The 12,636-nt window shown below is 48.3% G+C and overlaps 1 protein-coding gene across 1 annotated transcript in view; it reads right to left on the bottom strand.

Annotated features, from left to right (window-relative positions):
• Nucleotides 1-12,302, bottom strand: part of PAQR5 (progestin and adipoQ receptor family member 5) — a 96,462-nt gene extending 84,160 nt beyond the window's left edge. The window contains exon 1 of the mRNA XM_040342204.1: nucleotides 12,216-12,302. The gene's annotated coding sequence lies outside the window, so the exon portion shown is untranslated. The remainder of the gene's footprint in view (nucleotides 1-12,215) is intronic.
• Between the last annotated feature and the right edge of the window lie 334 nt (nucleotides 12,303-12,636).

The raw sequence follows: 12,636 nt of genomic DNA, 5'->3' as shown, positions 1-12,636 counted from the left end.
AGGCCCTCCTCCCTCCTGTGTTTAGTGTCCGCCTATCACGGAGGCCCTCCCTCCCGTCCTGTGTTTTAGTGTCCGCTATCACGGAGGCCCTCCCTCCCGTCCTGTGTTTAGTGTCCGCCTATCACGGAGGCCCTCCCTCCCTCCTGTGTTTAGTGTCCGCCTATCACGGAGGCCCTCCCTCCGTCCTGTGTTTAGTGTCCGCCTATCACGGAGGCCCTCCCTCCCGTCCTGTGTTTAGTGTCCGCCTATCACGGAGGCCCTCCCTCCCGTCCTGTGTTTAGTGTCCGCCTATCACGGAGGCCCTCCCTCCCGTCCTGTGTTTAGTGTCCGCCTATCACGGAGGCCCTCCCTCCCGTCCGGTGTTTAGTGTCCGCCTATCACGGAGGCCCTCTCGTCCTGTGTTTTGGTCCGCCTATCACGGTGGCCTCCCTCCAGTCCTGTGTTTAGTGTCGCCTATCTCGGAGGCCCTCCGGTCCTGTGTTTAGTGTCCACGCCTATCACGGAAGGCCCTCCCTCCCGTCCTGTGTTTTAGTGTCGCCTATCACGGAGGCCCTCCTCCAATCCTGGGTTTAGTGTACCGCCTATCACTGAGGCCCTCTCGTCCTGTGTTTTGTGTACCACAGCCTATCACGGATGGCCATCCCTCCCGTCCTGTGTTTAGTGTCCGCCTATCACTGAGGCCCTCTCGTCAGGTGTTCTAGTGTCAGCCGCCTATCACGGAGGCCCTCCTCCGTCCTGTGTTTAGTGTCCGCCTAATCACGGAGGCCCACTCGTCCTTGTGTTTACGTGTCCGCCTAACACGGAGGCCCTCTCGTCCTGTGTTTAGTGTCCGCCTATCCCGGAGGCCCTTCTCGTCTGTGTTTAGGTGTCCGCCCTATCACGGAAGGCCCCTCCTCGTCCTGTGGTTTAGTGTCCGCCTATCACGGAGGCCCTCTCGTCCTGTGTTTAGTGTCCGCCTATCACGGAGGCCCTCTCGTCCTGTGTTTAGTGTCCGCCTATCACGGAGGCCCTCTCGTCCTGTGTTTAGTGTCCGCCTATCACGGAGGCCCTCCCGTCCGGTGTTTAGTGTCCGCCTATCACGGAGGCCCTCTCGTCCTGTGTTTAGTGTCCGCCTATCACGGAGGCCCTCTCGTCCTGTGTTTAGTGTCCGCCTATCACGGAGGCCCTCTCGTCCTGTGTTTAGTGTCCGCCTATCACGGAGGCCCTCTCGTCCTGTGTTTAGTGTCCGCCTATCACGGAGGCCCTCTCGTCCTGTGTTTAGTGTCCGCCTATCACGGAGGCCCTCTCGTCCTGTGTTTAGTGTCCGCCTATCACGGAGGCCCTCCCTCCCGTCCTGTGTTTAGTGTCCGCCTATCACGGAGGCCCTCCCTCCCGTCCTGTGTTTAGTGTCCGCCTATCACGGAGGCCCTCTCGTCCTGTGTTTAGTGTCCGCCTATCACGGAGGCCCTCCCTCCCGTCCTGTGTTTAGTGTCCGCCTATCACGGAGGCCCTCTCGTCCTGTGTTTAGTGTCCGCCTATCACGGAGGCCCTCTCGTCCTGTGTTTAGTGTCCGCCTATCACGGAGGCCCTCTCGTCCTGTGTTTAGTGTCCGCCTATCACGGAGGCCCTCTCGTCCTGTGTTTAGTGTCCGCCTATCACGGAGGCCCTCTCGTCCTCGGACGAGAGGGCCTCCGTGATAGGCGAACACTGAACACAGTGCCTCCTGGGAAGCTGAGTGTTTCCCCCTATCACGGAACAGAAGACGTAGGAGGCGCGGCTTTTGAAAAAAACGTACGGCCGCGATTCTGCATGTCTTGGGGTAAGGTAAGGGCACAGTCTGGCATGTAATGGGGCACAGTCTGGCATGTAATGGTGGCACAGTCTGGCATGTAATGGTGGCACAGTCTGGCATGTAATGGTGGCACAGTCTGGCATGTAATGGTGGCACAGTGAGGCATGTAATGGGGCACAGTCTGGCATGTAATGGTGGCACAGTCTGGCATGTAATGGTGGCACAGTCTGGCATGTAATGGTGGCACAGTCTGGCATGTAATGGGGCACAGTCTGGCATGTAATGGGGCATAGTCTGGCATGCAATGGTGGCACAGTCTGGCATGTAATGGGGCACAGTCTGGCATGTAATGGGGCATAGTCTGGCATGTAATGGGGTACAGTCTGGCATATAATGGGGCACAGTCTGGCATGTAATGGGGCACAGTCTGGCATGTAATGGGGCACAGTCTGGCATGTAATGGGGCGCAGTCTGGCATGTAGTGACACAGTCTGGCATGTAATGGTGGCACCGTGAGGCGAGGCATGACTAGTAGGAAGGGGGTAGTCTTATACGGCGAGTATATCCCAAAACCAACATTTTAGCTGGAAAATTAGGGGGTCGTCTTATACGCCGGCAAATACGGTATATTGATTGGTTTGCAGGAAAGTTATAGCATCTACAAAATCGGGGATAGTTTTATGCCATTTTTTTTTAATAATTTGTTTACTAGTAATGGCGACGATTTGCGATTTTTATCGTGACTGCGACATTACGGTGGACACATCGGACACTTTGGATGCTATTTTGGGACCATTGTCAAATTTTACAGCGATCAGTGCTATAACAACCTTAAGATCAGTGGCGGCATCTAGTGGATGATTATAAGAAAGCAATCCTGATGAAAAAGAAAGAAAAAATACTGGGCAGATTGGTGAATCTTTTTTTTATATTTTGTGTGTTCTCTCAATCTCTTCCATAATTCTCTTTTAGTTCTTCCAATATATTGAATCCGACATTCTAAAAAAAGATAGACAACCCCTTCAGTCCCACACAATATGAAATCTTCAATGAAATATTCTCTCCCAGTTACTGGAGCTTTAAAACTTAAAGTGGCTGTATACCCCACTTTTTTACTTTTACCTACAGGTAAGCCTATAATAAGGGCTTACCTGTAGGTATAAAGAATATCTCCTAAACCTGTAGGAGATATTCCCCCCCCCCGCAATGCACCGCTGATTGCAGCGGGGCATGCGCCGCGGGGATCCTCGGCTAAAGGACCGGCAGCCGCCCGGACCTTGCCGAATTGAAGTCTCCCGCGCGCATGCCAATCACAGCGCTGGAGCTGCGATACCCGGAAGACACGCCGGAGCAAGATGACATCTCGCTCGGCGTGGACCAGGTAAGTTCTCTTCACCTCGTTTTAAGGTAAGTATTTCATAATGAGCTAGTATGCGGTGCATACTAGCTCATTATGGCTTTTCCTTTACAGGTATAAAAAAAAAAAAAAAAAAAACAGGGTATACAACCGCTTTAATTTCTTCTTTTTACTTTCTTTCGTATGTCTGCATGTATAGCAATTTGTACAAGGGTAACCGGGCCGGACTGGGAATAAAAACCAGCCCTGGGAATTATTTCTTACCAGCCCCACAGCATCATTATACCAGCCAGACAGCATCATTATACCAGCCCCACAGCATCATTATACCAGCCCCACAGCGTTATTATACCAGCCAGACAGCACAACGCCATTATTTTCTTGTTCATGAAAGGGAAAACCATGCATTTTAAAGCACATTCTATACTATACATAGAGAAGACAGACATGAAATCACATAGGGCCAGATTCACATACAAGAGCGCCGGTGTAACGTAACCCGTTTACGATACACCGCCGCAAGTTTCCAGTTTTAGTGCCCGATCCACAAAGCACTTACCTGGAAACTTGCGGCGGTGTATCGCAAATACGTCCGGCGCAAGGCTGGACAATTCAAATGGGCGTGTGCAATTTAAATTAGGCGCGCTCCCACGCCGGACCTACTGCGCATGCTCCGTTTCGCAATTCCCGTCGTGCTTTGCGCGCAGTGACGTCATTTTTTTTTGAACGGCGACGCGCGTAGCGTACTTCCGTATTCCCGGACGGGTTATGCAAACGATGTTCATTTTTTAATTTCGGCACGGGAACGACGACCATACTTTAGACTGCAATACGTTTGCTGACTAAAGTTAGGGCACCCAAAACGACGACTAACTTTGCGACGGGAAACTAGACTAGCGGCGACGTAGCGAACGCGAAAATCCGTCGTGGAACGCTGTAACTCCTAAATTGCATACCCGACGCTGGTTTACGACGCGAACTCCCCCCAGCGGCTGCCGCGGTATTGCATCCTAAGATCCGACAGTGTAAAACAATTACACCTGTTGGATCTTATGGATATCTATGTGTAACTGATTCTAGGAACCAGCCGCATAGATAGAAACAGAGATACGACAGAGTATCCCTTTTGTGAATCTGGCCCTTAGGGCTTTATATATAAAAGCGAATTCCAGTTAAAAGTGGTAAAAGTGTTCAATCATCAAGGGGGGCCCCAGGAATTTAGAACCAGTGGCAGCTGGTGGTCCAAATTTTTGGGGGGCGCAAAAAAAAAAACATCAATTGCAGCCTCACTGTGCCCATAAATTGCCACCACTGTGCCCAAACACAGCCACTGTGCCCATCAAACGCAGCCACTGTGCCATAAAATTGTCGTCACTGTGCCATGCCATCAAACGCAGTCACTGTGCCATCAATTGTCGCCACTGTGCCCATCAATTGTCGCCACTGTGCCATGCCATTGTTGCCACTGTGTCCATCAATTGTCACTGGCAGGGAAAGGGGTTAAACACTAGGGGGCGGTGAAGGGGTCAAGTGCGTCCTAGGGAGTAATTCTAACTGTATGGGGGGCGGGGGTTACTGTGACATGACACTGATCGCTGCTCCCGATCACAGGGAACAGACGATCAGTGTCACGTCACTATGCAGAACAGGGAAATGCTGTGTTTATATAGGCACCCCCCCTGTTCCGCAGCTCCGTGTCACGATCGCGGGACACCGGTGGACATCGAGTGGCGCGTGCAGCGCAGAATTCAACGTGACGTATATATATAAGTTACTTTGCGCTGCCGTGCCATTCTGCCGACGTATATCGGCGTGACATGGTCGGCAAGCGGTTAAACCAGATGGGTGACTTTCGATCTATCAGCTAGGTTCACATAGAGTTAGGCCGGCGTATCAGTAGATACGCCAACCTAACTCGGAATCTGCGCCGTCCTAAGTTTAAGTGTATTCTCAAACTGAGATACACTTAAACCTATCTAAGATACGAGGGCTTGCGCCGTCCTATCTTAGGGTGCAATATTTAGGCTGGCTGCTAGGTGGCGCTTCCATTGTGCTCGGCGTAGAATATGTAAATCACTAGATACGCCTATTCACGAACGTACGCGCGCCCGTCGCAGTAAAGATACGCCGTTTACGTAAAGGCATTTTCAGGCGTAAAGTTATTCCATCAAATAGCTGGCCTAGTCAATGTTAAGTATGGCCGTCGTTCCCGCGTCGAAATTTGAAAATTTTACGTTGTTTGCGTAAGTCGTCCGTGAATGGGGCTGGACGTAATTTACGTCCACGTCTAAATGTACGTCTAATGCACACTGGGATATGTACACGGACGGCGCATGCGCCGTTCGTAAAAAAAAACGTCAATCACGTCGGGTCACAGTTAATCTACATAAAACACGCCCCCCACATCCTCATTTGAATTTGGTGCGCTTACGCCGGCCTATTCACGCTACGCCGCCGTAACTTAGCAGGTAAGTACTTTGTGAATACAGTACTTGCCTAGCTAACTTACGGCGGCGTAGTGTAAATACGATACGCTACGCCGCCGCAAAGATGCGGCGGTCTATTTGAATCTAGCTATATGATCCTACCTCACCTCACTATATAGTCGTCAAAGTAATTAGAAAGATTCATAATGTCATTGCGAAAGGCGAGGATATACAAAAAAAATTAAAAAACGCAGAGCCAAGCAGAAACCGCAACCGAAGCGACTCCGGTGAACTCGGATCTGGTTTCTGTGGGTTGCGGCCGGGCGCACAACATTTTTGCTCCTTGTTCTCCATTCCAGGTGGAAGCTCGGCCAGTCACCCAAGGGAAAAAAAAAGTCACACGCCGTCAACGCCACCAATAATAGGAGGAAATCTACATGGTACAGTGACAATGTTTCAATTACAAAAAATAAATAAAAAAAATGTGCAGATTCGGATCGCGTCGGGTTTCCCGCCCTGGAGGGGAACTCATTCATAGCCAATAACTGAAGGTCGCCTTTCATATAGATTGGATCCCAGTTAAAATTATGACGCGTTGATGACGACATGAAATTTACAGTAATCGATTCTGACTCCAGTAAGATGAAATACTGCGAGAAAAATAAATAAAAAGGGTAAAGTATTCCTAACCCGCGCAGATGGTTTCTAAGGGATTCAAATCTGAGAGCTGCTCGTTATAATCAAATATTAAATTTCACCTAGTGTGTGTTTACAACTGTAGGAGGGTGTGGCTGTAGGACTGACATCATTGATCGAGTCTCCCTATAAAAGGGATCACTCGATCGATACGCCGCCACAGTGAAGCGCGGGGAAGCTGTGTTTACATACGGCTCTCCCCGTTCTTTAGCTCCGGGGTGGCTAGAAACTAATAGACGCGCCCTCATCCCGGATCGCTCCCTGAGGCTTACCGACCGCCGCATGTACATATACGTCGGCAAAATGGCATGGACAGGCAGAACGATGTGCCCGCACGTCGCTGCCTTTCCGCGGGTCGGGGGTCCGATCGGGACCCCCCCCCCCCCGGTACATGCGGCAGTCGGTAAGCCTCGGGGAGCGATCCGGGATGAGGGCGCGGCTATTCGTTTCTAGCCGCCCCCTCACGATCGCTCCCCGGAGCTGAAGAACGGGGAGAGCCGTATGTAAACACGGCTTCCCTGTGCTTCACTGTGGCGGCGCATCGATCGAGTGATCCCTTTTATAGGGAGACTCGATCGATGACGTCAGACCTACAGCCACACCCCCCTACAGTTGTAAACACACACTAGGTGAAACGAAACTCCTTCAGCGCCCCCTGTGGTTAACTCCCAAACTGCAACTGTCATTTTCACAATAAACAATGCAATTTAAATGCATTTTTTGCTGTGAAAATGACAATGGTCCCAAAAATGTGTCAAAATTGTCCGAAGTGTCCGCCATAATGTCCCAGTGACGAAAAAAATCGCTGATCGCCGCCATAAGTAGTAAAAAATAAATAAGAAAAATGCAATAAAACTATCCCCTATTTTGTAAACACTATAAATTTTGCGCAAACCAACCGATAAACGCTTATTGCGATTTTTTTTACCAAAAATAGGTAGAAGAATACGTATCGGCCTAAACTGAGGGAAAAAAAATGTATATATGTTTTTGGTGGATATTTATTATAGCAAAAAGTAAAAAAATATTGCATTTTTTTCAAAATTGTCGCTCTATTTTTGTTTATAGCGCAAAAAATAAAAACCGCAGAGGTGATCAAATACCACCAAAAGAAAGCTCTATTTGTGGGGAAAAAAGGATGCCAATTTTATTTGGGAGCCACGTCGCACGACCGCGCAATTGTCTGTTAAAGCGACGTAGTGCCGAATCGCAAAACCTGGCCTGGGCATTTAGCTGCTTAAAGGTCCGGGGCTTAAGTGGTTAACATTTAAAGTCGGAGACTGCAGACATGATACAAGAGACGGTCAGAGACTGCAGACATGATACAAGAGACGGTCAGAGACTGCAGACATAATACAAGAGACGGTCAGAGACTTCAGACATGATACAAGAGACGGTCAGAGACTGCAGACATGATACAGGAGACGGTCAGAGACTGCAGACATGATACAAGAGACGGTCAGAGACTGCAGACATAATACAAGAGACGGTCAGAGACTGCAGACATGATACAAGAGACGTCAGAGACTGCGATAAGCCGCAGTGAATTATGGGCCGTGACACGCCACTCGAATTTGGCGCGAACGGACCGTAACTTTCGTATTTCGACGAACGGTGGAACATACGATGTTCGAGTCGAACACGAAGCTCCTCCCTAGTGGTAATGCAACGCTGTACCCAAATTTAATTTGTACCATTTTTTCCCCACACAAATAGAACTTCCCTTTTGGTGGTATTTGATAATCTCTGGATTTTTTTTATTATACAAATGAAAAAAGACCCGACAATTTTGTTAAACCCAATATTTTTTTACTTTCCATATCCAATAAAATAAATAAATCACCAGTGTCTCTGGCTGCGCCAAGTACAATAAAGCGCCCGCTGATAGACTTGTGGGAGGAGCCAGCATGAGCGGCGTCAGGGCTGCGTGATCACTGGTAACGCGAGTCATGGGGGTTGTCGTTTGGGTAGAGTGGTGCATGGGACCTTAATATGCATGGAATGCTTCTACTGTGTAAATCCTCAGAGACTAATCTGTGGCCCTTTGGCAATTTCTGTGCGGCCCTCGGGGGCCCCTGCAGACACCAATCTGTTTTCCGTAAAACCCTGTTATAAAAGTGATTTCTAGCAGCCTCTTGTAATATGTCTCCAATCTATGACCGTCTTCTGAATCATGTCCCCAGTCTCCAACAACTGCTATAGCACTCATGTCTTCAGTCTCTAATCATCTTCTGTATCATGCCTGCAGTCTCTGACCATCTCTTGTAGCATGTCTGCGACCATCTTCTGTATCATGTCTCTGACCATCTCTTGTATCATGTCTGCAGTCTGCGTCCATCTCCTGTATCATGTCTCTGACCATCTCTTGTATCATGTCTGCAGTCTCTGACCATCTCCTGTACTATGTCTGCGACCATCTCCTGTATCATGTCTCTGACCATCTCCTGTATCATGTCTGCAGTCTCTGACCATCTCCTGTATCATGTCTGCAGTCTCTGACCATCTCCTGTATCATGTCTGCAGTCTCTGACCATCTCTTGTATCATGTCTGCAGTCTCTGACCATCTCTTGTATCATGTCTGCAGTCTCTGACCATCTCTTGTAGCATGACTGTGACCATCTCCTGTATCATGTCTCTGACCATCTCCTGTATCATGTCTGCAGTCGCTGACCATCTCTTGTAGCATGACTGCGACCATCTCCTGTATCATGTCTCTGACCATCTCCTGTATCATGTCTGCAGTCTCTGACCATCTCTTGTAGCATGACTGCGACCATCTCCTGTATCATGTCTGCAGTCTCTGACCATTTCTTGTATCATGTCTGCAGTCTGCGACCATCTCCTGTATCATGTCTGCAGTCTCTGACCATCTCCTGTATCATGTCTGCAGTCTCTGACCATCTCTTGTAGCATGTCTGCGACCATCTTCTGTATCATGTCTCTGACCAGCTCTTGTATCATGTCTGCAGTCTCTGACCATCTCCTGTATCATGTCTGCAGTCTCTGACCATCTCTTGTATCATGTCTGCATTCTCTGACCATCTCTTGTAGCATGACTGCGACCATCTCCTGTATCATGTCTCTGACCATCTCTTGTATCATGTCTGCAGTCGCTGACCATCTCTTGTATCATGTCTGCAGTCTCTGACCATCTCCTGTATCATGTCTGCAGTCTCTGACCATCTCCTGTATCATGTCTGCAGTCTCTGACCATCTCTTGTATCATGTCTGCAGTCTCTGACCATCTCTTGTATCATGTCTGCAGTCTCTGATCATCTCCTGTACTATGTCTGCGAGATTTCTGGCGGACCAGATGGTCGCCGGATACTCTACGATCGTTCGGAGGCCGGGCGCGATGTTATGACGTCACGCCCGGACTCTGCTTTCAAAAAAACGTCTGGGAAGCCGAGATCGTTTTTTTTTTTGTTTTTACATTTCAGGCTTCCCAGCCAAGAGGTGAGATCTTATTGACCCCCCCTCCCCCATATCTCACTGTAAAGAGGACCTGTCATGCTATATTCCTATTACAAGGGATGTTTACATTCCTTATAATAGGAATAAAAGTGACCACATTTTTATTTTTTTAAAGTATCAAACTCACAAAAAGAAAGTATAATTAACAATAAAAATAAATAAAAAAATTAAAGCGCCCTTGTCCCTGGTAGCTCGCACGCAGAAGCAAGTCCCGCCCACATATGAAAACGGCGTTCAAACCACACATGTGAGGTGTCGCCGCGAACGTTAGAGCGAGAGCAATAATTCTAGCCCTAGATCTTCTCTGTAACTCAAAACATGCAACCAGTAAAAAAAATTAAACATGGCCTATGGGGATTTTTAAGCATTGAACTTTGGCGCCATTCCACGAGCGTGCGCAATTTTGAAGCGTGACGTGTTGGGTATCTATTTACTCGGCGTAAAATCATCTGTCACATTATACAAAAAAAATTGGGCAGACTTTACTGTTTTTTTAAGCACAAAACAGTCCCCCCCCCCCCAAAAAAAAAAACAAGTTCGAAAAATTACTGCGCAAATACCGTGCAAGATAAAAAGTTGCAACGACCGCCAATTTTATTCCCTAGCCACTTAAGGACCACCTCCTGCACATATACGTCTGCAGAATGGCACGGCTGGGCACAGGAACGTGCTGCGCTATTGTCCAGCCGTGGGTCGCGGGCGCGCGCCCGCGACCCGGTACGAAGCTCCGGGACCCGATCGCCACTGGAGTCCCGCGATCGGTCCCCGGAGCTGAAGAACGAGGAGAGCCGTGTGTAAACACACCATCCCCGTTCTTCACTGTGGCGGCGTCATCGATCGTGTGATCTCTTTTATAGGGAATCACAATCGATGACGTCACACCTACAGCCACACCCCCCTACAGTTGTAAACACAGATGAGGTCACACTTAACTCCTTCAGCGCCCCCTGTGGTTAACTCCCAAACTGCAATTGTCATTTTCACAATAAACAATGCAATTTAAATGCATTTTTTGCTGTGAAAATGACAATGGTCCCAAAAATGTCAGAAGTGTCCGCCATAATGTCGCAGTCACGAAAAAAAAAATCGCTGATCGCCGCCATAAGTAGTAAAAAAATAATAATAAAAATGCAATAAAACTATCCCCTATTTTGTAAACGCTATAAATTTTGCGCAAACCAATCGATAAACGCTTATTGCGATTTTTTTTTTACCAATAATAGGTAGAAGAATATGTATCGGCCTAAACTGAGGAAAAAAAATGTTTTTTTATATATTTTTGGGGAATATTTATTATAGCAAAAAATATTCATTTTTTTCAAAATTGTCGCTCTATTTTTGTTTATAGCGCAAAAAATAAAAACCGCAGAGGTGATCAAATTCCCGCCAAAAGAAAGCTCTATTTGTGGGGGAAAAAGGACGCCAACTTTGTTTGGGAGCCACGTCGCACGACTGCGCAATTGTCAGTTAAAGCGACGCAGTGCCGAATCGCAAAAACTGTCCGGGGTCCTTTACCTGCCTAAAGGTCCGGGTCTTAAGGCTCCATTCACACCTAGGCGTTTTAACGCCTGAAGCGCGACGCTACAATACGCCGGAGGGTCGAAATTACATTAGTCTCTATGGAGACTGTTCACATCTCAACGCCGAACGCTGAAACGACGATCGCCTGAAGCTCAAACAAGTCCCGGACCCTTTTTTGTCGCGCGTATCGTGCGGTTTGGGCGTATTTGAGCGTTTCCATTTCCCATAGAAAGTAATGGAAACGCTCGATTCAAGCGACTTGCGCGACAACGGGCGTTTTCTACGGGCGTTTCGTCGCTTAAATCAATAGAACTTGTCGCCCATGCAGAAGATTAAAAAAATCTACCAACATAGCAACAAGTGATGAAAAGATGATCATTTTTCCTATTGGCTAAAATAAAAAACGTCGAAGTACAAAAACGTCGGACGACGCTGTATGCAAATAAGCATGAATACGCGCGACAAAACGCCGGAAAAAAACGCCCGACGCTCAGGTGTGAATGCAGCCTTAGTGGTTAAGTGGTCAAGTGGTTAAGCACTGAACTTTGGCGCCATTCCACGAGCGTGCGCAATTTTGAAGCGTGACATGTCGGGTATCTATTTACTCGGCGTAAAATCATCTTTCACATTATACAAAACAAAATTGGGCTAGCTTTACTGTTTTTTTTTTTTTTAAGCACAAAACTGTCCCCCCCCCCCAAAAGAAAAACATGTTCCAAAAATTGCTGCGCAAATACCGTGCGTGATACAAAGTTGCAACGGCCGCCATTTTATTCTCTAGGGTCTTTGCTAAAAAAAACATGTATAACGTTTGGGGGTTCTATGCGAGAAAATGATGATTTTTACATGTAGGGGGGAAGTGTGAGAATCGGCCCCCGGGGGTTCCATTCAGACACAAGACTGGAGGACACCTGAGAATGGATCCCAACGATGAGATCTCCACCTGGATGGAAGAATCAACCCACTCACTTTAACCCATGGAGGCGACAGATCTCTGAAGGCGTCCTTGTTGTGTGAGGACTGCTGGACTCACCTCCATGCTGAACACTTCGAACCCCGCCCCTTCCTTCTAAACCAGCCAATAGGATACATCAGTCGGTCTGGGGGGCAGTTCACACCACGTGCAGTGCAGTTTTTTTTTTTCTGTATCAAAAACTCATGGGGCTAGATTCAAGTACAATTGCGCATTTTTTTACGGCGCTGCCCTTGATTCACGGAGCAGTAGCTCCGTAAATTGCGTGGGCGCGCCGGCAAAATGCCCGGCGTAAGCGCGCGCAATTTAAATGATCCCGTAGGGGGGCAGGAATCATTTAAATTAGGCGTTCCCGCGCCAATAGTAGAGCGCATGCTCCGTCGGGAAACTTTCCCGACGTGCATTGCGGCAAATGAC

Source organism: Rana temporaria, chromosome 3, assembly GCF_905171775.1.
Source record: "Rana temporaria chromosome 3, aRanTem1.1, whole genome shotgun sequence".
In the NCBI taxonomy this organism is placed as follows: domain Eukaryota; kingdom Metazoa; phylum Chordata; class Amphibia; order Anura; family Ranidae; genus Rana; species Rana temporaria.
The sequence above is the reverse complement of the archived record's forward strand: the minus strand, read 5'-3'. Positions and strand labels throughout refer to the sequence as shown.